The following is a 26764-nucleotide window of genomic DNA, read 5'->3' on the forward strand; positions in this document are numbered from 1 at the left end:
TATATAAAAACATTTGGTTAAAAATGAAAATCCTGGAAGGCTAAAAAAAAAAAAAAAAAACAGAAGTCCTCCGGTTACACACAAAATCGTTAAGAATAGCAATCTGCAAAAGAAAAGGAAATGAGGACCCCTTGGTACTCACTGAGCATCTACGGGATGTTCAGCGATTTTCTGGGCACTGTAGGATATCAGAGGCAACTAACATGGCCAGGTCCCTTAAGAACTCTGCCTTCTTTTTAGAAGGCCAGGCTAACTCCAAAGCCTTTATTGATGTGAAATATGTCACGCCGTACAGTTTAGCTCCTGCCTTTAAATGCTGTTGGTGGTAGGAGTGTCTAGTGTGGCCGATCTCTTCCTTACTCTTGGTCTGTCCAGCATCACTGACAAAGGTGCGCATGCTGTCAGAACATCCTGGGAGAGGGGTATGTTGGGGAGGAGACTGACATGTATTCATGGTGGAGTCTCAGATGTTCTGACTGATTCAGTGAGTCTGCACCATGAAATCCCTGAGAAGTCATTCCTGCTGAGAGCTTCCTATTTTGAAGATCTGTCGTTCCCACAGCCCTGGGATGAGACTGTGGCCACCACGTGGGCTACAAACTTGCATATCTTTCTCATAGGTCTTTCTCCCCCAGAGACTCTTTCCTTTATTCAATAAATGTTTAATGAGGCCTACCGGACACTGTGGACTCAGAGGTACAAGGTTCTAGTTCATGGCCTAGCAGGAGCACAGACAAGTTAACAATTACAACACTCTATGAAACAAACCCAGGGGGAGGAGATGAATTCTTCATGAAATAGTGTTGGGGGGAAATGAAAGGGCTTTCCAAGTGTAAACAAAAGGAAAGAAATATTTAATGAGCAGGTATGATTTTTGAATTGGTTTTATCTAAGAATCATCTTTAGAAAAAATATATGTAATGCTCACATAGCCACCACCCATAGTTAATAAACAGATGTTTGTGTTTGCCCACATAAAATGATGTAGACATCTGTCCACCAGAAAATCTTATCAACAAAATTAAAATCAAATGATAAATGGGAAATGGACTTGCAAGCAATATAGTAAAGGTTTGACTTTTTAGTATTAAAGGATTGTTATAAATTAATAAGACAAACAGTTGACATCTAATATAAAGATAGACATATGCAATTAGATGATTCTTGAGAAGTTGAACCTGGTAATAAACACGTTAGAAAGTGTTTAGCCTTACTGATCACTGATAACCGTAGATGTGCAATTAAGTCAACAGTGAGATACTGCTATTAAGTACTGGCAAGAGCATGGAGGGACGGCTGTTGTCGTGAGCTCCTCGTTAGGGATGTTAGTTGGGTTTTCTTTCAGCAAAGCAGTATTTATGAAATACATGCATATAACGTTTAAGTATGTAGACTTTGACCCAGTGATTTTACTTCCTGGAATCTTCTCTAATGAAATAATCAGATTTGGGAGGATTCATGTACAAAAAATGTTACTGTACCATTGTTATAATTGCAAAAACTGGAAACAGTGTAAACACCCAAAACAGAGGAATGGTTAAATAAAGTTCAGAACAGCAGGAAGATACTGACATGAGAGGGTGTGGGGGGTGTGTGTGTGTGTGTGTGTGTGCAGGCACACACATGCATGACAGGTTGGGATATACTGGGTGCTCAAGATTTTAGAATCATCCAATCAGTGATTAATTGATATTACATTTTTTTATGAAAAAAAAAAACCCTTTTTTTCAGCTCCTTTTATCCTTGCAAACACATGAATCCTCTCCGCCAAAAAAATATAGCCTCATTTTGCACGTTTAAAAACTGAGAAACCCTAGGGTCGAGCTGCTGGTAGTGGCGTCTGTAACACCAAAGGTCACATTTCCACCACACTGTCCTGCCTTTGAGAGAATGTTCCTAAATAGAACCACCAAATAACAATAAAGTTTCCCATTTGTATAATAACGCTTAATACAGAGAAGAAAATTATACACTTAAATGTTCTGCAGCAATAAATCACAATATTTATTAATAATAATTCCTTAATAAGGGGGAATTATAGCAATTTGCCTTTAAACATCGCATCAGAAAGATAAGGTAATAAACTTTTACTGTAAACGAACTGATGAAAAACATCAGGAAAGGTAGTATTTATGAATAAAGAAAAGTCACAGGGAAAGTAAAATCTGAAGGTCTTATTTATGCATTAAAAAGAAGAAGAGGAAGTAAGCAATTACAGAAAGTTCAAATGAGATCATGCTGGATGGTTTTTCCAGCGATTTAATTAGAATAATCTGCAGGCTAGGATGCTTGTTTTGAAGCTCAGCATGAATACAAATGAGCACGTCACACTACAGCAATGTCAATCCAAGAGCATAATATTTTAGTAGTATTCTTTTCAGGGAGTGAGAGGACAGCTTACTAAATACAATGACAGACCATTTATTAATATTTAGATGTCATACACCTTCAGCTTTCCAGGGAAACTGTGAAAGGGTCCCTGAGCATGCATAGCAACCAAAATACCTGAAACGACAGAGGTGTGCTGTGATCAGCAGGCTCACTGGCAAAGACAGGGGACGTCTCACTGGTCTGGCTGGGGGTGGTTGTAAAACCCTGCATCAAAACCAGGAAGAAAACGTAAGAGTAGAACACTTAATATAAGAACCGGCAGCCCCACCCACCTCAGCTTTCTCTGACTACACACCAGTGCACACACAAGGTTAGCACAATAGTTTATTTTGAGTAGGTTTTTTTTCCAGATTCCTAATAAGTGATCTCTTGAAAATTAACATGGAATCTCAAAGAAAAATAAGTTAGGGAAACGCTAATAGGTGCCCTCTTGGAAGGTCTCTTTAGGATAACGAAATCCTATAGCAAAGAAACATAGTTAACTTTGTTTTATACTCAGTGCTTATGGCTGAATTGTGGCCCCCTGAAATTCGTATGTTGCAGCCCTAACTTCCAACGTGACTGGACTTGGAGACAAGGCCTTTAAGGAGGTAATCAGGGTTAAATGAGGTCATAGTGTGGGAGCCTAACCCACTGGGATGAGTGTCCTTATAAGAAGATGGCTAGCAGTCACTGTCACTGTCACTGTCACTGCCATACACACGGCAAAGTAGCTGATGTATCAGGAAGCAGAGTGCGCCCTTTGATTTTCTTCAGAGCATGTACTTCTCTTTGAAAGCATCTTCCTCATTTACTGGTGTACTTACCTGGTTTGCAGGAGAAGGCAAGTGGTGGTTGAGACTGCAGGCTCCAGACCAGCCTGTGCAGGGACCCTGGCCCTCTACGTTGCTGCGTGACCTTGGGGAAATTGTCGGACTCCTGTAGGGTTGGTTTTCTTCTGCAAAAAGGGAAATAATGCCTGTACTGAGTGCTACAGTGGGTTACCCCAGAGCCCCCCCTCAGCCCCTATGCAATCCCTCCCCAGTTGCTAGGAATATTGATAGCTGACGCCTCTCAGCTGCTGAGAGATGGCCTTGCCCAGGGTCACATCCTTCCTGGGGGCATTGGACACCCACTGGGATCATTGGGAGGGTGGCGGGGAGTGGTGGGGAAGAGGGGGTATGTAAAAGCCTAGTCCCCTTGCCTTAAGATGGGACAAAGCTGAAGGGCATTCCCAGTCCCCAGTGGGCTCTGCAGAGTCCCCTGCTGCAGCTGTGTGGCACTGCGACTCCTCCCTCCTCCTCTGCCCTCCCAGTCCACTGCCTTCACCCCACAGGTGTTGATCTCAAAAGCATTCCCCCATAAACTTCCTGCACACGCCTCTCCATCTGATTGCCGGAGACCCCGACCTCAGGCACTATCTCATAGACTTAAGGGAGATAAACCTTGCCAACGCTCAGAAGGGAGCTTGGCACACAGTAAGCAACTCAGCAAGTATTTGATGAGTTGAAGGAATGACTGATGCTTGGTCCTTTTTTAATTAGAAATATAAACCAAGAGAAGTTAGGAGAACATCTATTAAAGAAGGATAGTTGCCAGGAGCTGGGGGTTTGGGGGGGAAATGGCAGTTCGTGTTCAATGGGGACAGTTTCAGATTTGCAAAATGAAAAAGTTCCAGAGATCTGTTGCGTAACAGTATTAATATACTTAACACTGCTGAACTGTAAACTTAGAAATGGTTAAGATGGTAAATTTTATGTTTTTATCACAGTTTAAAGAAAGCTTTGTCCTGCTTTGCCCAAGCAGCACCCCTGTTAACCGAACTCTGCCTCAAGACCCTGTTCTGTCCCATACCGTGTTGTACATGGTCTCTAAAATTAGAATGAGGGAATTTCTCAAAATGTAATAAAAATATACTTACGAAGTTAAAAAAAAAAAAAGAACCCCTATAACTGCATAAAATTATCTTTGTCTACATTATATTGAGGGCAAAGTTATTTGTAATAGTAACGCCATTTCTTATAACCAGAATCTCTTACATCTCCACAATCTCACTAGCAAACACGCATAACCAGGAGGCACTTTGCATTTTTCTGCTTCTAAGGCTCTTGGCATCACCATTCAGCCCAGCTGGCTTCTTCCTCAGAGTCCTGCCTTCGCTTCAACCGTTTTTAGCTTGGGGGTTATTTCTCACCACAATGAGCCAGATTCTGAACGTGAAGAAGACATGAAATTCAGTGTCTAAGCTCCACCAATAATTTTTTAAGTGATTTACTTCTCAGACCATTCAAAGCAATTTTGGAAAAAACCATTGCTAAAAGACGTCCCCTGCTCACCTGGGGTGCTGAGGGCACTCTTGTCTACACCTTTGCATTCATTTCCCTCCCATGCAAATACACTTACAGCCCACAGGGAAAGAGGCACAATTACCAGCCTCAGCCAGATTCATCTCTTTCAATTGAATGTCAAAGAAACATCCCAGGAAGTCATAATTTACATGTAGCCCATTCATCGCCCCTTTTCAAATGGACTACATTAATTCACAGGGGAGAGAAACCTTCTCAGAGACACACATTTACATTTATATAAAGTAGACTGGAAAATAATTGTATTTCTCTAAGAGGAAAATGACAGCTACATCAAGAATAGTCTTCTACCTTTTTGTGTGCCACTCGTGACACTGCTTTTAAAATTACATCTATGGAGGGGACGCTTGGAAAGGCAACGCTATTTGTAACAAGCACTGTTCAAACCATTCACGAATGCCCTTACTTTTTCCCTTCTTACAAGTACACCTTGCTTAATTTTAGTATATGTTACTCTTTACAAAATGTATCCTGTCGAAAACTTTCAAAGAGGTTTCTCAGAACATTTCCCCTCTTAGAGTCTTAAGTAAAGATTGCACATTAAAGGGTTACAAAAGACCCTGAATAAAGACTGTTATCTGCATGTAGCGTTCACTTGCACTGTATCTCTGATCTATTGACATAAAGCAATTTATTGGTCAATATCACTGGCCAAAGGCAGAGACAGAGGTCCGATTCCAGCCATCTGGAAATCTATTATCACAGGGCTAATGCACAAGCCTTTCACCTCTACAGATTTGGTTTCAGCTTCATCAGTTAAAAGTGAGTTGGGTGGTCTTGTCTTCCCCACATTAAAGACCCATTATGCAGTTCAGCCTAATGAAACACCATTGGTCATGGACATCCATTTAGTCTAAGTCAACCTCGGGGAAAAGTTCCCAGTCTCCTAGGTATGCCTTCTCCTCTGATCACTTATCCCCTGCTCGGCTGACCCTGGGCAAAATTATGAAGTAGGCAGGGTCAGTGTGGGGTTACTCTCAGTCTATTAGTTAACAGTGTGGAGTGGGAGAAATAGACAGGAGAGCAGAACCGGAGACAAAAGACCTGTGTCCTAGTCCTGGCTAGCCTTGAGCAAGTCACTGCCTCTCTGTGGGCTTAGCATCTTTATCTGTAAACTGGGAACAACCACCACCCCTACATGGTGAGTGTTCTTGGAAGGATCAAAAGAGCTTATGGCTATGAAAGCTATAAATCATTTGCAAATGACGGGATGACTACAGCTAACTTTTCATTTCCTCATTTTTATTTCTCACATTTGCCACATGCCCTTCCCCATTTACCGAGGCCTCTCAAACTCTCCAGTCACACCCTGCTCCTCTCCAGACTGGGCTGTTATCAATCCTACACCCTGGGACCTTTCTTGCTCCCAGTATGCTGGTAATGTTTCCCTGATTCCCCCTTCCCACAAGGTGTGACCTCTGCTAGGTGTCAAAAGCAGCCAAGCTGAGCAGCTGCTACTCCCTGTGCTGTCAGAGTTAGCGCTGCCTCGCCGAACACTTACTAAAGATAAAGACCCTGAATTTCACGAGCAATTTCAGTATTGGCACAGGATGACTAGGAACTCGCAGGGGGCAAGGTAGAAATTTTCAGACCTAGAGGTGGGCATGTGATTTACTCAATATCACTCCAGGCCTAGGAGTCCAGGGCCAGCCCGGTCCGGGAGGAAATAAAGACGGCTACCATACATCCGTATCCCAAAGTCACATGATTTCCCTCCACCACCACCCCACACACACACACACAGGACACTCTGTAGACAACATGCCTCAGCTGTGATTCTAAGAGGCAGGCCACAGTTTGGAACTTCCTACCTGTGCCAAGTGGGTTGTCACTCCCTTTCCTCCTCTCGTATTTACCTCGGAGACATCCATTGGTTACACTGGAAACAACGCCTCTTTCAGGCTAGCTCAAAATTACCCGCTTGTGGATTGTTGATGAATATATATTTTTAAAAACCCAAGTAGATTTCATTATATATCTGTCAATGCTTCTGGGTCGCTTTCCTCATCCACAGTGTGGTTGGTTCTCAGGAAATGCAAGCTAGGATTCATACGGTCCTGAAGTAATCTATTAGAGAAACATACGGCCCCCTAAATTTTATCAAGGTGTGTATCCCTCTCACTCAGCAGAAACGTTTTTATATCGGGCCCTGCATGGATTATCTCCAGCTACAGCCCTCCCACCCGCCACGCCCAGGATGAGCTAATGAAATCAAGGTCATCCTATGAACACAGAGCTCTTGGGACAAAAGTACGGAACTCTCCAACCCCTCACCTCAGTCCTACCCACCCCACACATATACCCACTCTCAATCCATGTTTTACAGATGAGATCATTTCCTAAAAGACTTTAAGAAAAAAAATACAAGGAGCACCCGGAAGGGCTTAAGGCCTGGTGAGGAGGCAGATGATGGGGTCAGGTTCACGGGCTCGGAGGGCTGGTGCAGTGATGGAGAGAAGAGGAGAGCGGGTGTTAGCTCTGCTGATGCAGATGACGACCTGATAGCTCCTGAGCACCAGAGGCAGCCCCCACCCTCCACCTCCCTTAGCTGAGGGCTTTACTGAGCATCAGGAAATAAAGCACCAGGGAGTCTATCCAAAATTCAGATGACACATCTCACCCCCAGCAATGGATCGGTCAGTCTGGATTTGGGGCTCTGCATTTTTAACAGGCACCCCAGGTTATTGTGAAGTAGTGGTCGGACAATTTCATCTTGAAACGTGAACACTGATCTCATTAAATAGAGAGGCTTGGAAGCCAAGACCCTGGGCTTTATGAATGGGACTCCAGTATGCAGGCATGATCCCAGGAGAAGGTGTGCGTGAAGATACTGGAAGACAGGGTGTGACTTGAGAGAATTCAGCTGACATGTGATAGTTACACTATATGTTGCATAAAAGGAGGTGTTATGGAGCTTAATCATTACCGCTGGAGGCTTTTAAAAATGTCTTCTATGATCCCTGATTGCTTGAAAATTTGAACCTGGGGAAAAAAAGTCTTTGTGTAATGCCCCATAAATAATAGCAATGAACAGCTGTGAAGAATGACTTTATTTGGCACTCAAAGTGAGATGATCAGGCACTTCCCCCAACTTTACCAGGAACCCATTTCTGTATTTTTATTTATTCCCATAAGATATAAATTGTGTTTATATTGTGCCTTGTGTTGTACAAGAAAGGGATACTTAAAACAGCTCTATGATTTTTTCTTATGTAAAATATCTATGCTTCCCACTCTATTCTGTTGACCATCTCAAAACAGTGATTTTCTTTTGGGAAACTCTATTTTAAAAGCTATTTTCAGTATTCCAAAAAGAGAGCTCTTAAATTCCAAAACAGAAATTTATATTTCTCTAAGTTAAGGCCATAGAGGCCCATATTGAAACTTTTAATTCTGTGAGTATGTTAAACAAGTTTTGGAAAGCTATAAGGAAAAATAATAACAGAAGTCCTTGATAGCAAAACAATTGGGGAAATCTCACTTTAGAAGAACATCTCACTCTTCAGCTATATCCTAGCAACCAGAGGTAGCTTAATCAAGAGGCAAATTCATTTCCCAATTAAAAGCCTTTTTAAATGCTGTGCTCAAGATCTATCTCTGGAAACACAAATCCCTGCATCTGCCATTGAGTCACATGCAATGTCAGGTTGAATTTTTGTTTTTTAATGATTTTATTTTGGCCTCCAAAATACAAAAAAAAAAAAAAAAGGCAAGAAAGATAACAAGAAAAAGAAGCTGTCAGAAAAATGAGCATATTCCAAAAACCAAATAAGCTGTCTTCCCAAAAAAAGCATCTCTCTCTCTGTTGTTTATCATATGCACAAGTGATTTGCATGTTATTTCAGGTGGAACTTTCCATAGCATTTCCATTCTCTCAGGAGCCAATTGCTACCCACTCCTCATTCTGTCTTGTTGCTATGGAAACAATGAGGTACAGTAGGACAAGGAGCAAAGGTAACAAGGCTTTAAACAGAAATATTAACAAAGGAATCATCTGGAGAGCACATGGAAACTGCTCTCCATCAAGCAAAATACATGCAGGGGGAAAATGCCTACATTTACAATCTGCCCTAAAAGAATAGTTATCTAGCAGTAAAGACCCTTTAACCATCTTTGTTCAACTGACTTTATTTTTAAAACCTTTGTAACAATCATAGTGTGTATGTTCCACAGCTTGAATTTTATTGTGTGCCTTCTCAAGTATTAAACTGTTTAGTCTGTCTTTATAAAAGGAGATTGGTTCAAATATGCTATGCTAAATTGATAAAAATTATTTCAGAGTCCTCACACTCACAGAGAAGTTTCTATGGCTCAAGTTACCAAAAGTAGTGGTTAACCTAGATGGCATTATACATTTGAAACTTGTATATGACCTGAAACAAGTGTCTTAAACTCTAAATCTTTGTTCCCTCCTCTGGAAAATAAGATGATACCACTTACGTCGCCAAGTTGAATAAAGATTTGATCTAATAAAAAGTTTGGCCCAAGATAGGCATTTAATAAATGTGAGCACACTGGCGTAACAACTGAATTCCACAGCACATACCAACCGAAAGGAGGAGATAGTCTACAGGATCATAGTGGGTGGCAAGACAGTTGGGGGAAAAGGACCCAGGCTGGACCTAAAAATTGCTGTGAATAATCCATAAAGTGAGTTATGCACACAAGCAAATAATCAAGCATTGGCTATATATGGAAAACAGCTTCCCTGCCCATCCAAGAAAAAGGTCTTCATGGGCAAGATAATTCCAGGTTGTGGTTTGACACTGAGAACTGGCAAGGCTGCCTTTCCCCACAAGTTCAACTATTCTGAGCACACAAATATCACATTCTATTACCCACCCTGTGGCAAAGGCGATTTGAGAGCCGTGCAAACTCCTCACTTCTTCTCTCCACCAGCGTCCAGACTGCTAAATATTTGGTGCCAGTGGTTACGGCTGATTCCATTTCCAGAAATGCAACGCAGCTGGAAAATATCTTTTCTTATAGTGGAAAAAACCTATGCCATTACGTATCTCTTTAGCAAACACAGGAAGCCATTATGATACATATAGAAATTGATTTGAATGCAATTGTAAAGCACACAATTCACCAAACCCCAAACAGGAAATAAGGTCCAGGTTGGGACTATCACATGAATTTATCCACAGTTCACATTATCGTTTGTGATTACCAGCTATTGGGAAAACTGGTCCCTTTCCCTCCAAGTGTAGTTGGATGAATTTAGAAATGTTTTGGAAATGAAAACTTAAGTTTGTTAGTGTAAGTCCTTTCCACTCAATTCCTTTAATGATTTTCTGAAATAGGAGAAAATAAGCTGATACTGACTCTGCCATCTGTTTTTACCATGTTAAATGAGCTGGAGACCCTAATCTAGGAACTCGTTCAAAAGATGTCAATAAACCACACTTAGCTCCATTTTTTTTTCTCCCAGGCTCAAGAAATGTACTTCCAATTTTAATTAACAGTATTTGCAAGAAAACTTCTGCTAATAGGTGCCCACAATGTGTCCCAAAATGCAGCAGGCATCTTGTTACATGTCTTGTCGAGTGCTCACACCAGCCCTGTGAAGTGGTATGTTACTATTTTACAAATGAAGAAACCAAGGCTAAGAGAGGCTAAATCACCTGCCTAGGGCCATAACACTAGAAGTCAGTACAGATCTGCTGATTCCAAGCCAAGTGCTTGTTCTTCTTGCTCAAGAGCACCTGATGAACTTCTCTAACAGTTGGAAAACAGGACTTCCAGTAACTTTATTAAGAGCCACCCTGACTTGGTTTTGATGCTATGATGACATTATTTTTCCTTCCATGAAAGGCTATGACACTGGTTCCAAATATTATGAGTTCTGCAGAGAGGATATAGTTCAAATGGTAGAGTCCATGCCTAGCATGGTTCTGGGTTCAATCCCCAGTATCTTCTCTAAAAAGAAAGCAAGAAATAAACAAAGAAACCAAATCTTAGGAGTTTTTAATATAACTAACTTAGTAGAACCTCTGGGATGAGGACCAGGCATCTTACACTTCTTTAAATTCTTCAGATGATTCTAATGTGTAGCCTAGATTTAAAACCACAGCTTTAGAATAGTGTATTTTATTGAATTTAAGAAGTCATTGATTGTAAGTCACATTCTGGTTTCAGAGGCATTAAAATGGGAACAATAGTTGAAAGTGATAATAAAACACCAGGGATTGTGCGACTCACCCCAGTTTCAAGGATATTAAGATAGGAACAAATGTGCATTTCAGAATTGTTCCAAGAGAGTTCACCATACAAGATGAAGAGAAGTTGGACATGTGATCTTGGGCCACTCCATTGCACAAAACAACTTAGAGTGAAACAACCTTTTGTTTAGAAGGTTTTGTGATTTGACTTTATATTTGCCACCTAACAGTTATCGCTTATCTCCTTAAAATGAAGGTGAGAACCATAACAATACATTATCCCCAAAAAAGATCGCCCAGCAAGCCAACCAGTCACACACCTGCAGTCTAGAAGAAAGCAGAGATGGAAAAAGACAAAGAGTGTCTTTCAACTCAGGTAGAGCCCCTTCTGGGTGAGAACCAGGGCACCCCCTCCCCCTGCCCACTCCTGGGAGCTCAGGGTTCCTCCTGTCAATATCCCCCAGCGCTTGCCCCTCCTTCCCTGGTCCCACAGGGATCAGCAGCAGATAATTCAGAGTTTTCTAACTCATGCTAACAGATGTTGTCAGAGGGTAAAAGAGGAAGATAGGTTACATGAGCATTTGTGCTTCTTAATCCATATACAATAGAATAATATGGAGCCATTTAAAATTAGGTTTTAGAGCACGAATATCATGGGGAAATTCTCATGGTACATCATTAAGTAAAAAGCTAAAGATGCAAAACAATAATCAAGACTGGAGAGATATATACATAAAACATATCATCAAAGTACTGCATGACAGATGGTTTTGATTTTCTTCATACTTTATTTTCCAAATTTTTATAGCAAGCATATAGTATGTTAAAAATCATAAATGTTATGCATATATGCAGTATATGCGGTTGTTATAAAAATTAGAATAACTATATGGAAAATTCCTAAGAACCAATATTAAAGAAAAAGAATACAAAATTGTAAATATCATGTAATTAAAACTATTTTACTAGGCATAGGGAAAAAAAGGACTAGAAGAGAAAATATCAAAATATTAGTAAGTAATCATATTCAGGTGGTGGGATTATAGATTGTTTTTCATATTGAAATATGCAATTGTTTAATATTATACTTTATGTTCTTAAATTTTTTAATGAGAATGCATGGCTTTAAATTTTCTTACTTTCAATTTACAAGTTTTTCAAGCATATAAAAACTGTCACACATACTACTCATATTTAATAGACATTAACATTTTGTCATTTAACTCAGATCTCTGTACTTTTAAGGAATAAAATATAAATACAGCTAAAATTCAGTCCCTTCTCTATCCTCCCCACCTTTTTTTAGAAGTGACCACAATTCCCTGATGAGTATTATTATCATATGCATGTTTTAGAACTTACGCCGCTTGCAGTGCTTCTATAAACCACAAATACTATTGTTTATGCAATTGTATGGAGTAACATCAAACTATACATATCCTTTTTATTTTTCACTTTAATGCTTTGTCATGTTAATATACATCTATCTAACTCATTGATTTTTAACTACTGTATACTATTCCATTGTATGCATCCACCACAATGTATCCATTCTTCCATCCACTGTTCATCAAACCTGGTGTGCATCAGAATCACACGGGGGGCCCCCAGTACAAAATTTAAATGAATGAGTATGGCTGTATTCCAATAAAACTTTACTATGCTATAAATTAAGTACACTTCAATTTTTAAAAAAAACTTTACTATGGACACTAATATTTGAATTTCATATAATTTTTACATGATATAACACATTATTGGTCTCTCATAGTTTACATTTTTTAACATTTAAAACTGTTTGCAAGATATGTATAAACAGACAGTGAGATGGATTTGACCCAGGAGGCTGTAGTTGGCCAAACCTCTACTCCAGTCAATAGAGTTGGGTCATGTCCACTTTTTTTTTTTGACTATTATAAACAGTGCCCCTTGAGCATTTGTGAGACAGTCTTAGTTATTTCACTTCCAAGTATTTACTCTAAATTATAGAGGACCTACACCTCCAACTTTACTGGGAATTACCAATTTGCTGTACAAAATAATGGTACAAAATCTGCCCTCAATCAATAAATATGAGGTTCTGTCTTCCTGGGGCCTTGAGAACACTTAGTATTAGAAAGTTTTTCGATGTTTGCCCATCTGGTGGATGTGAAATGGTACCGCACTGCTCTTCTGCTTTGCATTTCCCTGATAAATCCTGAGGTTAACCATCTTTTCAATTGTCAACCATTTGCCATTCCTATCCTCTAAACTGCCTCCTCATACCTTGGCCATTTTGTTTTTAATTATTGATGTGAAATCACTTTTATATATTCTAGATAATTATTGTTTGTTGAAATTTAGAAACCGAGAAAAAAACTCCAGTTTGAGATTTTTTTTTCCGCTCTATCTATAGTGCTTTGTCATACAGATGTTTACTGATTTCAGTGTAGTCAAATGTATAAATCTTTTCCTTTATAATACATCCCTTATAGTTTTTAAGAAATCCTCTCCTATTTCAATGCCTTAAAAGTTTAATCTCCCCCATTTTCCTCCTAAAAGTTTCTAAGTTTTATTTTTCATATTCAGCTCTTTAATCTACTTGGAGTTTAGTTTTATGCTGATGAAAGCTATACACTTTTTCTTTTTTGGTCAATATGGTTAGACAATTGTCTATATGGGTTTGTGATGCCACCTCTGTTACACACAAAGTTTAATACGTATGTAGGAATTTTTTAAATGAGGAAAAAAAAAAAAAAACTCTACGTAAAGTTTGTCCTAGAGGCAAGGATGTAGAAACAAAGTCAATGGGCTACAGGATAAAGTAGTAAAGAATGAGTTGCTATGATAGGGTATCCAAGATGTGCGTGAGCAATGCCAGAAATTATCTGCTGGAAAGCAAAAGCTTCCGCCACATTCATTTTATAAATGTAACTTTGTGATGGTGCTGAGATAAAACATGAGCAAAAGCTTTGTGAAAGAAATTTCTCCTTCCCCCAGAAAAGAGATTAAAACCATGATCACTTCAAAAACAGGGGCCAATGGCTGGACGGTTCTCCGCGTCAGTAACGGACATGTTATAAAACCACAGTCTCTGAACCTGAGGCTGGCTACTCAGACAGAGCAGCAGAACACCAAGTGTGGCCAGCCCAGGCCAGGGCAGCCACTGAAGGCTGGCCGTGCTACCTGAGGGAAGGCAACAGGAAACTAGCGTGTTTAGCTTTTCTGTTGGATTATTTCAGAGAGCTCAACAGGTAGTGAAATTGACAGGCAACACACAGTCTCAGAGAGAATAAAGCACCCGTGTACCTCACAGGATTGTTGAGTTTTGCTGAAATGTTAGATTGAACCATATGAAATTGTCATTTCTGTGGTTTTAAAAAACATAGTTGACCATCTTCACCTCCATGTAACTCAACAGAGGAGGAGGAGAGCGCCAAGTTAACAATGATTCAGGAGTCACCTGCTCCAGAGCTAGTCAATATAATGGAATTTCCTACTCGGGTCCAAAGAGGAAACTCACTGGTGCTGCAATTATTGACTCCTCCCCTACGTGTCATGAGCTCACTGGCGAAACTGGAAATCAAGTTTCTCTCAGGCTGAACAAGCAGAGTCCCCTGACTGAGAGACTTGATTTCTTTCTCCAACTGATTGGGATTAGGGTCTCCAGAAAGTGGTCCCAGGCGTCCCTTTCCCTAAAGCTCACCCCCTCAACAACATGAAGAACGCTCTTCTCAGCAGTGGCATCCTGTTCTGCTGACTCACACCCTGCTTTTAGGTCACCCAGGAAATGAGATACTAAAACCGAAGAAATCATTAACGACATCTATTACACTAAACAAAGAAAGCATCTTGGGTGCTTCACACAGAACTAGCAGAGCAAACTGTTTCTGCCATGACATCCAGGGAGGCCACCTCCTGAAACATCGCCCTGCATGCGGCTCTCCCAGCAATTTCTTTCTAAACCTGTGGCCCTAGAGTCGCATTAGTCCATCCTTCCAGCTGTCAGCTGGGCAGCCCGCTTACACCCAGCCCCATGCCAGCTTTTCTAAACATACATGTTGCTGGTATTTCACTGGATTTCCCGTTCTGAAATTAGGAAATCCGATTATGTTTGGGTACCAAGGAAATGTGAGGGGACCCACTGAGCTGTGACTCTTTCCTTAGAATCCCACAGTACATGTATCAGGCTGACTGCTATCAGTCTCCAATTTTCTTGTTTCCTATTGTTCTCCCTTCATGTCAGCACTGTCTCAGGCTGCTCCCTTAGGGTCATGGTTAATTAAATGAGACTATCCTCAATGAAGGAAATTGAATTGGAAGCTTTTAGAATTCTCTTCTCATCATCTAATTACAGGAATAGCAGTTATGGGCAGTCTAACTCTGGCTAATTCGCTCTCTGAATCTTGAGCTATCATACAGTTTGAACATCAAACCCGAAAACCACAGGGTGGGTATTTTCCACTGCTCTGGTAACACACTCTTTTCAAGTTTCCCTGAAGTGTATTCTGCCAGAAGACTGCTTTAAGGCTACCTCTGGTAGCCAGAAAGCCTTCAAAAACCACATCCAAATAACTGCTGCTGTCCCCTCTACTTTGAGCATTCCAAGATTTTCATCACTCAGCGGCTCCAGATAAAGCCACTCACATTAAACATGGTTGAAAAGAGAAAACTTAGATGGGAAATTATAGGGTTTCTCTAGTGCCCCCAGAATACTGGCTTGCTGACATCCCCATAACACTGGGCTAGATCAGCTCCCCAGCAACTGTATAACCAAGTGCCTTACAGTGATAGGAGATTCATCCTTCAACCCATCCATCCTGTTAGTCATCAAATTCTCCCGCCTTCTTGTACTCCTCAGCATCTTGCCAAACATCGTTTCCCACCTCTACCTCTACAGTCTTAAAGGAGTCCTGCTAGTTCACCACAATGTCCTTTCAGTAAGCCCACGATACCAGACCTACCAGAGCCACTGTCAGAGGAGCTCTGTATGCTTAACTGCACGGGTGAAGATGCTCGGGTGGCATGTCATAACTCAAACTGTAGGGAGCAAAAGTCCATGGGTGGAACTGGCTCCAGAAGTCAAATGATATCATCAATATTGCATCTCTCAACTCTCCACTGCTTCATCTTAGGGATCCCCAGGATACAGGTCTTCTGCATAATAAGCCAAGCCACAGTCTCAAGGTTTTTCATCAGGAAACTCCAGACCAGCTCCCTTTCTGCTCCGTGGCTCCATTATTCCCTATGTGATTCCTTCTTTTCTTCAGGCAAATAGCTATGAGCAAAATGGCCGGAAGAAGTCATAGCTTCAGGGAAGAGGGCTTGGGTTGTAATCTCAGCTCTGATACTCCCCAGTTGTGTGTTCTTGGACAATTTATTTCACCTCTCTGGACCTCAATGTCCTCATCTGTAGAGTGTCATTTCCTCAGTGAAGTTTCCCCCAAGTACTTGCCCTTCCCCATCCAACTAGTCACTTCCTCCAGAATACGCACAACACGCTGTACTGCGCTTACCACCAAATATGGAGTGGTAGCACTCCTGGAGAGCATAAATTGTTTTATTTCTCTCTGTAGCCCTGGGCCAGGATACATTAGCTGCAAAATAATTCATTCGTTGGTAGGATCAGATCTCCAATGGCTCGTCTGTCTAATCTTTAAAATCACATGATTTATCTGATCATCCCATCACAATCCAGATTTATCCTTAATTAGGTGGACCGACCCTCTGTGTCTTCTTCATCTCTGAAGCAGTTGCTAGAAACCAATCTCTACTTTTGAGGTTTTTCCAGACTAACTAATCTCTACCCATCTCCACATCCAATTCTCCCCCTACATGACTCATTATATCCCAGGTATTCCTTCCCGTTGCTTGTTTGCCTTGAAAATGCCTTAACTGCAACCTGATCTGGCTAGTTTTTTCCATTTGTAAGCACTTTGTGCCTGACTGTCTTGCAAAACCATCCTGGCTTGCAAGGGGGCCAGAAATCAAGGGCTGGATCCATCAAGACAGTGCCCCAAGCATGCAGCTGTCTCCTAAATGCTTTTAAGGATAATGAATGGTAATGAATTCAGATTGATTATGTTATAATATTCTGCAGTATATGCTCCCACTCCAGATGAGCACAAAGGTCAATTTAAAAAGTCTAATTCAGTGACTCTCAGTGGAAAGGGGAAACACAAATTTGTGGGGGGTGGGGGTGAGGCTTGTCATTTGAAAAAAACATATTCAATGTGATCATATAATTGTATACATTTGGAAAATCTAAAAAAGTAAATGATCATTACTTAAAACATAAACTATAGCTTTCTCAGGTACTTGATGTATTAATCTTTTCTTATCTTCACTATAACCCTACAATTTCACAGATATGTCTACTCAAATTCAAAGAGGCTAAGTTACTTCTTCAGGATTAAACAGCTGGAAACAGCAGAGGTAGGCTTTGAACTTGAGGCAGCTCCTCATTCTATTACACTGTTTCTCCATGAAAGAGGCAGCAAGTGTGGCAGGCCCCAGCTTAGCTGGTTTTGTACTGTCATTCTCCCCACATGCTTGATCTACACGATAAAGAGCCCTGGAGTAACCCTGGAGATTTCAGAAAACCTTTGTCTCATATGATGGGGTGAACAAGACTTCCTAACAGTCAGCAAAAAAATTCTCTAGGCACCAGGGTTCGACTAACACTCAGGCTCATGGAACAAAAACCAACGACAGATCTCCTTCCTTACACCAAAGAGTCGACGTGCTTCCCATTTCTTCCCAGAAAAATGAGGTGGGTGGATGATCTAGGAAAAGCCAGACAGTCAATACATACTTTTGAACTCCCTCTATGAGCCAGGCATGTTCCAGACCACTGTTGCTATTGAGGTTTTCTTTACAATGAAGTTATTAATGAGCTGAGTGGAGTCTCCAGTGGCTTCAAATACAGCGATAGAGAACAGTTTATTTGACCCCCAGGGCTAGTAGGATAATGATAATACCATTTGAATCGACAAAATCTTGTTTTTACAAATGCATCCTGGCACTGTATTCTCCCCTTCCTAATCTGCCAGTTCAGATCTCATTTCATACTGCATTCTGTATGATGATTTTGGAAGAGTGGCTGAAATCATCCACTCCATCGTGTTCAGAATCACTCTGAAGAAAGCACTTTGGGGGTGAGATTTCACAACAGACAAATTTAAACACCACTGCCGAGTCATAGAAAGCAGGAACAGAAATAGTTTTCAGGGCAAATTAGGTCATCAATTTTGGTCTGCTATAAGACTGACCTCAATAAAGACCTTGCTAAGAAAGTTGTAAACAAAAGAAAGTGGCACATCACAGAGCTTGGAAGAGTATTCGCGCCCTGAATAAATAAAACCTGGGCTGCAGTTCTAAGTACAGCAGGGATAGTATTTTTGAAACACTTCTGAGGGGTTTCTGCTCTTAGTAAATTCTTCTAATCACTACTCTTTTCACTCTCCTTCCCTTACAACCTGCCCTACCTGCCCTGCATTTTTCATTTATTAAACCTGAATTCGAGGCTGAGGTTTACCGTCTCAGAAGGCAAAACACAGTGAGAAGCAAATCAAGCCACCACATTCCTAAATAATTTTTCAAGCTCATAGTAGAGATAGTTGTCTTGAAAATCAAGATCCTTCTGATATGCAAAAGCCAGGATTTTTAACAGATAAAGGTTTTCTGTGATCCAAACGCTTGGTTTTCGAATACCAAGAGCCAAAGCCTTAAGTAATCTCTATATAAAGCTTATCCATAAATAATGGTTTGGGGGAAAACATTTTCTCTCCACCGGGAAGAGAAGAGATGAAAAAATTTCTGGGTGGGAGTGGAGTGTTGAGGAACCGGGGAGCAGAGCAAGAACCTTTGCAGCCGGTCTATTCAGCCGTGCTCTCTTGCCACGCCCCTTGTCACGCCCCTATGCTCCACGCCCCGCCCCAAACCCCGCCCACATTAAATGCCAGGAGGACCTCCCAGAGCAGAGGAGTTTGTGCTTGAAATCCTAGTGCAGCAAATTCTCCTAGAGGTCTTCCACCCGCCAGTGCTCTAGCGGGTAAAGTTGAAAGGGCCAGGGAGGTGTCTGTGGAGAGCCCCGCCCCCACAGCCAGGGCGTGGAAGTGCAAAGAAAGGTCCGCAAACCCGAAGGGGTGTCCTGACCGGAAGGTGGAGGATGTGGAGTGTGGAGTGGTGGTGGGGCTGGAGGGCTGGTAGGGAGAGGCCACGGGGACACAGCAGCCGAATCCCGGAGGGATTGAGGCCAATAGCCCTTGAGGACCAGAAGGCCAAGGACATCTCGTAGGGTGCCAACCCTAGGGCAGGGGCCAGAGGATTCCCCAACTCCACTCTGGGAGTGCTGCCATCCCCTCCCTGTGAACTAAGATGCCACCCCCCGGGTCTAGGGGAAGGGGCAGAACTCTGCAAATGACTGGACCTAGGCAGGAAATGGGGGGGGGGGGGTTGTCACTAACTGGACTTCCCCTTGAATGGGCAAAATTAAATGGTCAGTTCCCAAGGAGAATAGGATGTCGAGGTAGAGATTAAGTTCAACTGCTTGTAAATTCCTACCCGTTATGTAACTGTTAATTAAACCAGCAAAAACTTTAGCCTTTACCAGATCAATAAATAAATCCAGAAAGGGAGGGGAGACAAAAATCAGTGGAATTATTCTTTTTTTTAACCTCTGCAATACAAAATATAAACTATCATGGTATTACAAAGCTTCTTGGAAATTCAAACCATAGTCCCATCACCAAATACAGGTCACCTTTTTAATATTTCTGGTATTTAAAGGTTCTCTTCCAGGAGTTCAATCAAATATTATAATTCTCTTTAAAACTTCAAATAAGCGAGACTAAGCATTTCAAAATGCAGATCTAATGGGTCAATTCTCCCTAAGATCTACCCCATGAGGGTGGGAGATGACCTGCTTCTGCTCACCAGTTATTCCAGCACACAGCAGGGAGACTGGCACACAGTCGGCCCTCAGTTGTTGAATGAATAGGAAAATTAATAAATCAATGTGATAAGGCTGGAGAGCTCCGACTCCTGTTTGAAATTCTGCAGTTCCTTGAGTAACATTTCCCAGACAAAAGATGACCTGAACCCCTTGAATTTCAGAGTTTAAACTGATGAATCTTTGCAGTATTGAGAAGTGGCTTAATATGTTTGCATCCTATTAATTGTAGTTCTAGTCACAAGTACATTTATCCATACAATGTATATTAACTGACCTCATTTAATACAGGGCTTGATCCCTGAAATCTAATTAACACAGGCATTAAGTTAATAAAATCTTAAAAGCTTAACTTAGAACTGGGGTAAATGTTAACAGGGATAATTCTTTCATGTTGCAATTCAAATTAATATATAGAAGTGGTCATGTTTTGTTCCTTAAGAAAAAAAATGCATATGGAAATTACATTCTACTAAAATAGAATAATGCAAATGAACACATTTCCTTTTTTCCCAAATTGGTCTGCAGAGGAATTAATTTTCATCCATGACAAAACCTCTTCCCTGAAAAAAGCAGTAAAGCTTCGGTTTTCAGTTCTTATCCCGATTGTTTGTTCACCTCTGCACATTTTGTTGCACACAGAAACATTTTTATAGATTTATGACTATCTATATAAACACCTTTTACTCCAGCAGTCCCTACATTTTCAGAAATTGTAGGAATTGAAGATTCTCATTTCTCCACAAAATATGAGCAAAAATTCTGTAAATTCTGGTTTCCCATCCACCAGAATCTCTCACACAGTAATTCAAGTCTTTTATCAGCATCACTCTGTGCTACAGAACAATCTAGTCTCCCTAAAAATAAATGCATGAGGGCACGGGGCGGGGGGAAATTCCTCTCAATGATAAGCAAACAGCAATTATTATTCCCTGTTATTAAAATGCTTTCAACTAATTGCACAGATACCAGCAGAGAGATTACCTTAAAAGGCTGGATACCAAAGGGGAGTTAGAGTTTTGAAACTTCTGCTCTAATTTAGAGGACAGTTTACAGAGAGAGTCAGTAAATATTTGTGAGGAACCATTAACATTGAGTAAACAATTCAATGCTGGCAAAGAAAAATGTATTTTAGAAATTGTAAAAGAGCCTCCCTTGATAAATGCTGAAAAATGAATGATTTTGAATTGAAAACAGACCAAATACAATCACAGAAGAATACTACCAACCACATTTTCTAAGCATTTTTTGTTGTATACAGTTTATCATCTTGGACTGTATTTATAAGAAGCACATGTTCAAAAAAAAAAAAAGCTGCAGTTTTCACTTGAGGATTATTTTACAGAGAATTCAGTGAGCCAGCTCTTTCTTAGCCTTTTTTCTGCTTTAGTCCCAATAGAAATGGGATTTTACTGTGTGTCCTGCATGCTGATACACACAACTTGTCAAGGTTTGATGCTGTCCTTGCATCAATAGGTGGAGAAAGAAAGATCAAGAAAGGAGGAAGTTCCCTGAGACTTCCCTTCACCTCCAAATGACAGATCAAGCTAGCCAGGGAATGGGAAATATCTTGGAAGGCTTCCTGGCTCAATTAAAATCCAACTTGGAAGAAATATTTTGTTTAAAGAGAAAAATGGTATCTCTCCAGTGAACACTGTTTAGGACAGCTGCTCCGGGGAAGGCAGGTGGTTGTGACTACCCTGAGGGCTTCAGAGATACTAATATTTAAGCCTCTCGCATTTCACTCAAGTTCAGTGCAGCTTCCTAACGCCTGGAGGAAGACAGAGCCGGAAATTCACAAGCCACAAAGCGGGGAATACCTTCTAATTTGGCCCGAGGAGGGACTGTTTGTCTGAATTCCCATCTCAGCCTCTCTACTTGCTGTTAGCTCACAAAGGCACTGCGTTCGAGTTTCAAAGCCGGCTCCTTCCTCCCCGCACAGCAAAGACATAACATGTCATCAGAACCCAGGCTTTGCCAGAGCCGTGATTTGTTTGTCTAGACTGGTCATTGAACTCTGTTTATTACTAAACATCACGCGGAATGGGCAGCAAATCAAAGGGGATTCTGGGAACCTGCAAGGCCTGGCTGCCTGAGCACAGCCAGGACCACAAGGGGACAGGCTTCCTTCTCAGTTTCTGCAGCCTGGAGACGCCCACCTTTCCCAGGGCCCGGAGGGTGACCACTAGACGAACCTTTCATCTTCTTTCCCACCCAGGACATGACCCCAGGTCATTTGCAGCCCCCAGAGCCCTTCCCCACCACTGCTGGAGCGGCAGCCCTTAAGAACTATATTCTGGGCTGTGCGTGGAGAGGTCACTAGGAATGACTAATGATTAACGTTTGAAAATGGAATGTGAGAAGAAAATGCTACCAGTGGTGGCAAAACAGTCTGCCAGAAGAAAAGAGGACCAAAACAACAACAAAATGTGTATAAATAATATCCTCTTTTCAAGATGTAAATGCACTATTTATAAGAACTCTTCTGGTTTTTTTTTTTTTTTTAGAAAGACACATAATTAACAGATACACCATTATCATTTTGATGGATAATTGTTGCCTAATTTCTAATGAATATACAAGTTCTCTACTTTAAAAGATTTGATTTAGAAGATAAAATGAACAGAGACTCAGGCTTTCTTTAGAAAATAATGTGCAACTTGATTCTTTTGAAAGAAAAAGCATCTCTGTGGCCTCTAAAAATAGAACTGCTTTGGACAAAAATCAATTCTCCTGTGCACTATTTTGGAAACACATTGATTCTGTTAAGGAAGACCTATGAGCTGAGAGAGCTACTCTGGTAAGAGTCAGGGTCTCAGGACGCAGGGCTCTCGCTGGAAGGGCCCAGGTATCTAATCCCTATGAACTTTACGCATTACCCAAGTGGGGGTAAATTTTCTAATCTGCGTTTCACTTTTGCCGAGAATTGAAAGCTATCCCACAAAGGGATGTTAAGCAATACAAAACAGCACTCCCAAAGGAGGTCCACCTTCTGCACTATGACAATTCCATGGTCATTCATTCATCAGACAAAGAAAGCGAAAGGGTCAAAACTGCCAGAGCCCTAGAGCATGGCCAGGGCCTCCTGGCCCATCCCAGGAAGTCTGTAGGTGCAGCAGCCGGTCCACTGTGCGCTCTCTGTCTGCACCCACGGGCTAGATCTAGATGGGTACAATCCCGTGGGGTCAACCACAGCCGTGGGTCTGCAAGTCCTCTGATAGTCCTAGGGAAATTCCTGGGGGAGTGAGGGATGGACAGAACCAATCGAGATGTTCCTGGGGCCCATCCTGGCCAGGACCCTTGGGATGGCTTCTAGAACCCCCAAATGACTAAGAGGACTTCGGGGTGCTGCCCCATTGAATCTGGGGTGATGCCGCAATATACTCATCTGATTACCGGGGGTCTCAAGTTTAGCTGCAGCCCTTTCATAAAACTGCTAGTGAAGTCAGATGCCGTATTATCATCCCTGTCATAGGAAGATACAAGCAATTTTGTGATTAGAACGAATCATGGATAATGAGCGTCCCATTTACGTCTAGAAATAAGATCCCACTGATCCAGCTACTTAGGCTCCATACCGGTGCCTTCTGCTTTTGTTCTGACCCTGCCTCTCCTCGACCTCACCAGGTAGGTGCCTCTAATGCTGAAATGCTGGTTGAATTAAATTGAATAAGTTCAGCTACACTTTTGAAAACTCCAAAACAAAGCAAAAGAGCAAGTAGGCATTTTCATCCAAGCGCACACAGCAAATCATTTTCTTTAAAGGCTGAAGGGGATATCAGATGAAAGTTGAAAGAGTGGATTATGAGAAAGGATTTCCCCCACTCAATTTGGACATTGATTTTTCTTTCCTTTTTTAAAGAAGTCTTCACATAGATGGTATGAAGTTATAATTTAACTCTCGAGTTAACTATTGGTCCCCTTGTCTTTCAAGCCATACAAACACAAAGGGCTTTAATGATTTTTAACTAAGAAAAGAAAAAATACGAAAATCTCTTCTCTCTCTAACACCAGTCCCCTGGCCACTCAAAGACTGGTCTGTGAGATCTTTATCCACAGGATCCATTCATGAAAGTAGCACAGGAAACTCTCAACAGTCCAGACAACTTTAAGCTTGACAAACACAGGAAGGTTACGAGCTTAAGAGGTTCTGGTCGTGCAGTTAAAACTTTATTTGAACACTTGAATAATCATTTCCCTCCTAAAAAGAGGATGGTGGGTTTTTAGCTCAGTCAGTTCTCAGTCTCAATTAGACCAAACCTAACACACAACAGCTTCCTCCATCACGACAAAGAAAAAGAGATCTAGTCAGAAGAGATACAAAATAATAGATTTTACAAGGAGCCCCACAGAAAGACAGTCATTCTCAAGGACTGTTCACGCCCACAGGAGACAGACACGGCACATGTGACATTTGTATGTAAAACCATCCCTTTGTTGCAACAGAGGACTTACTCCTTTACAAGAAAAAAAAAAAAAAACTTTGGAAAAAAGAGGACAGTGATTGTCACAGAGTTATGGGATTCAGAATAATTTTCCTTATTCTTTTTCATATTTTCCAAGTTTTTACACAAAGACTAATTTTTACCTTTGAAATCAGGGGAAATTTTTTTTAATTAAAGAAATCCTATGGTAGAATCCAAGGTGAAGAATCAGTCGGAGGAAGTGGAGCCAGCCCATTCCTTGCCTTTGTGTGCATTAGAAAAAGGCAAGACTTCGGGGCAGACACACATACCCTCCAAACTGGTCCTGCTTGCTCTTGGGAAAGTCGCTGGCTCCCATGTCCAAATAAGCAGCTGTCAAATGGGCCAGAGTGAAGAAAGTAGTAAAATACAGAAACTTCTGGAGAAAACTCTCATTCGAAAAGATACACACACCCCGATGTTCCCAGAATTACTATTTACAACAGCCAAGACATAGAAACAACCTAAATGTCCATCAACAGATGACTGGATAAAGAAGCTGTGGTATATGTATACAATGGAATACTACTCAGCCATAAAAAAGAATAAAATAATGCCCTTTGTGGCAACATGGATGGACCTAGATATTATCATACTAAATGAAGTTAAGTCAGATAAAGACAAACATTATATGATAGCACTTATATTTAGAATCCTAAAAAATGACACAAATGAACTTATTTACAAAACAGAAAGAGTTTCACAGACATAGAAAACAAACTTATGGTTTCCAAAGGGGAAAAGGGATGGGGGGGAGGATAAATGGGGAGTTTGGGATTAGCATGTACAAATTACTATATACAGACTAGACAAACAAGGTCCTACAGTACAGCACAGAGAACTATATTCAATAGCTTGTAATAACCTATAGTGAAAAAGAATATATATATGTGTGTGTGTGCGTATAACTGACTCAGTATGCTGTTTACCAGAAATTAACAGAACATCGTAAATCAACTATACATCAATAAAAATAAATAAATAAGCAAACAAACTCACAGGCCATCAGGAGATGTCCCAGGTCAGCCTTTAATTTGCAGACAGCCCAAGGCATTTTTCAGAATAGTTTTCTACTTTTTTCATCTGGAGAGTGGGGCATTATCACCGACAAACATCACAGTGATCCAATTTGAACTCGGCAGCTCCTGGTCCTGCAAGTGATGAGCCTGTTAAATACAGCCTGGATGCAATTATGAAGAGCAGTTTTCATTATGACACATCTGGATGGAATTCAAATCACTTTGCGAAAAAAAAAAAATGAAGCCATAATTTTCTCTCCCCATGTACTCATGTTCAGATAAAAATTAGTTGTGAAATGAATGATCTGGGCAGCCAGAGACCATACTAAGAGCCCTCACTTCCTGGAAACCCCTGGGCCAACCCCCGCCTCGACCAGCCCTCTGTCAAGGGCCCCAGAAAATCCTCATCCCAGCCTTCCTGGAATTTTCCAGGACCCCATGTTCCCAAAGATCCCCCCCAGGTACCAGCAAGGATCCCAACAAAGAAAGTTATGTGTATATTTTGAAACCAGTTATTTTACTTTTATGCTCAAAAAGAAGTTGGAGCTGAATTTTTTAACAAAATTCATAGAGTTCAGGATCTCTCCAAGCTGGATCCTCCATCCTGAATAAACGGTTGAAGAAAAAATGTCCAGGCACCAACTCCAAAGCCTGCCAAGGCCAAAAACTGCTTTACAATGTAAATCACTCTTTTAAGAGAAAAGAGAAAATATCAAAATGCTAAAATTGGCGAAATTCTAAAAAAGTCCTGCTGAGATGGATGAATGGTTTGTGGGGCTGTAAAAACACACTCAGGCCTTGTATGAACATAGCCTTGGCTTTCAAACATATGAGCCACATCGTTACAGACGGTCTGGTGTGTACACTGCACAGTCCTACCCGCTCACACCTCTAACCCACATACACCCACAGTTCCTCTTCTGGGGGACTAAGCAAACACAAGACATTCCTAGGGCCTCTGGCTAAAATAGGCACTTTTTATTCTGGCAGCTATATTTCATAGGAAACAGGCAGGGGAAAGGAATGGAGATGAGGTGACAGCCTACTGTGTGCTAAGTTGTATGTTAAGCGCTTTCACAAAGGTTGCCCTCTCTTTTCTTCCCAAGGTAAGCCCCAGTTTAAAGATGAGTGGCCTCAAGACCTCCCCCCTGCACTGGGCGGAGTCCAGCCCTGAAAACAGAACTGGACTGGAGGCCGTGGCCGTCAGAACACTCCGGTAAAGCAGCTGGACAGGGCACCAGGGTGTCCAGACTGGCAGGCAGAGCACAGCCCGGAGGAGGCAGGCACTGCGAGAAATGCACCTGCAGTCAGGCCACCGCGGCTAGTCCTCTGTGCCCAGAAGAGGGTCCCTGTCATCAGCACCCTGTCGGTCTGCAACCATTGAGTCAGTGCACATGAGCAGTGCACATCCCACAGGTGAAGAGCCCACTGCCTGGCTCAGAGGCTGGTT

At 41.4% G+C, this 26764-nt stretch overlaps 1 long non-coding RNA gene across 1 annotated transcript in view; it reads right to left on the reverse strand.

Annotated features, from left to right (window-relative positions):
* LOC141575249 (uncharacterized) overlaps nt 1–21791 on the reverse strand; it is a 61246-nt gene extending 39455 nt beyond the window's left edge. The window contains exons 1-3 of the long non-coding RNA XR_012502693.1: nt 21653–21791; nt 3198–3328; nt 2506–2595 (exon numbers count right to left, since the gene is read on the reverse strand). This is a non-coding gene — a long non-coding RNA (uncharacterized LOC141575249). The remainder of the gene's footprint in view (nt 1–2505; nt 2596–3197; nt 3329–21652) is intronic.
* Between the last annotated feature and the right edge of the window lie 4973 nt (nt 21792–26764).

Source organism: Camelus bactrianus, chromosome 3 (genome assembly GCF_048773025.1).
Source record: "Camelus bactrianus isolate YW-2024 breed Bactrian camel chromosome 3, ASM4877302v1, whole genome shotgun sequence".
In the NCBI taxonomy this organism is placed as follows: Eukaryota; Metazoa; Chordata; class Mammalia; order Artiodactyla; family Camelidae; genus Camelus; species Camelus bactrianus.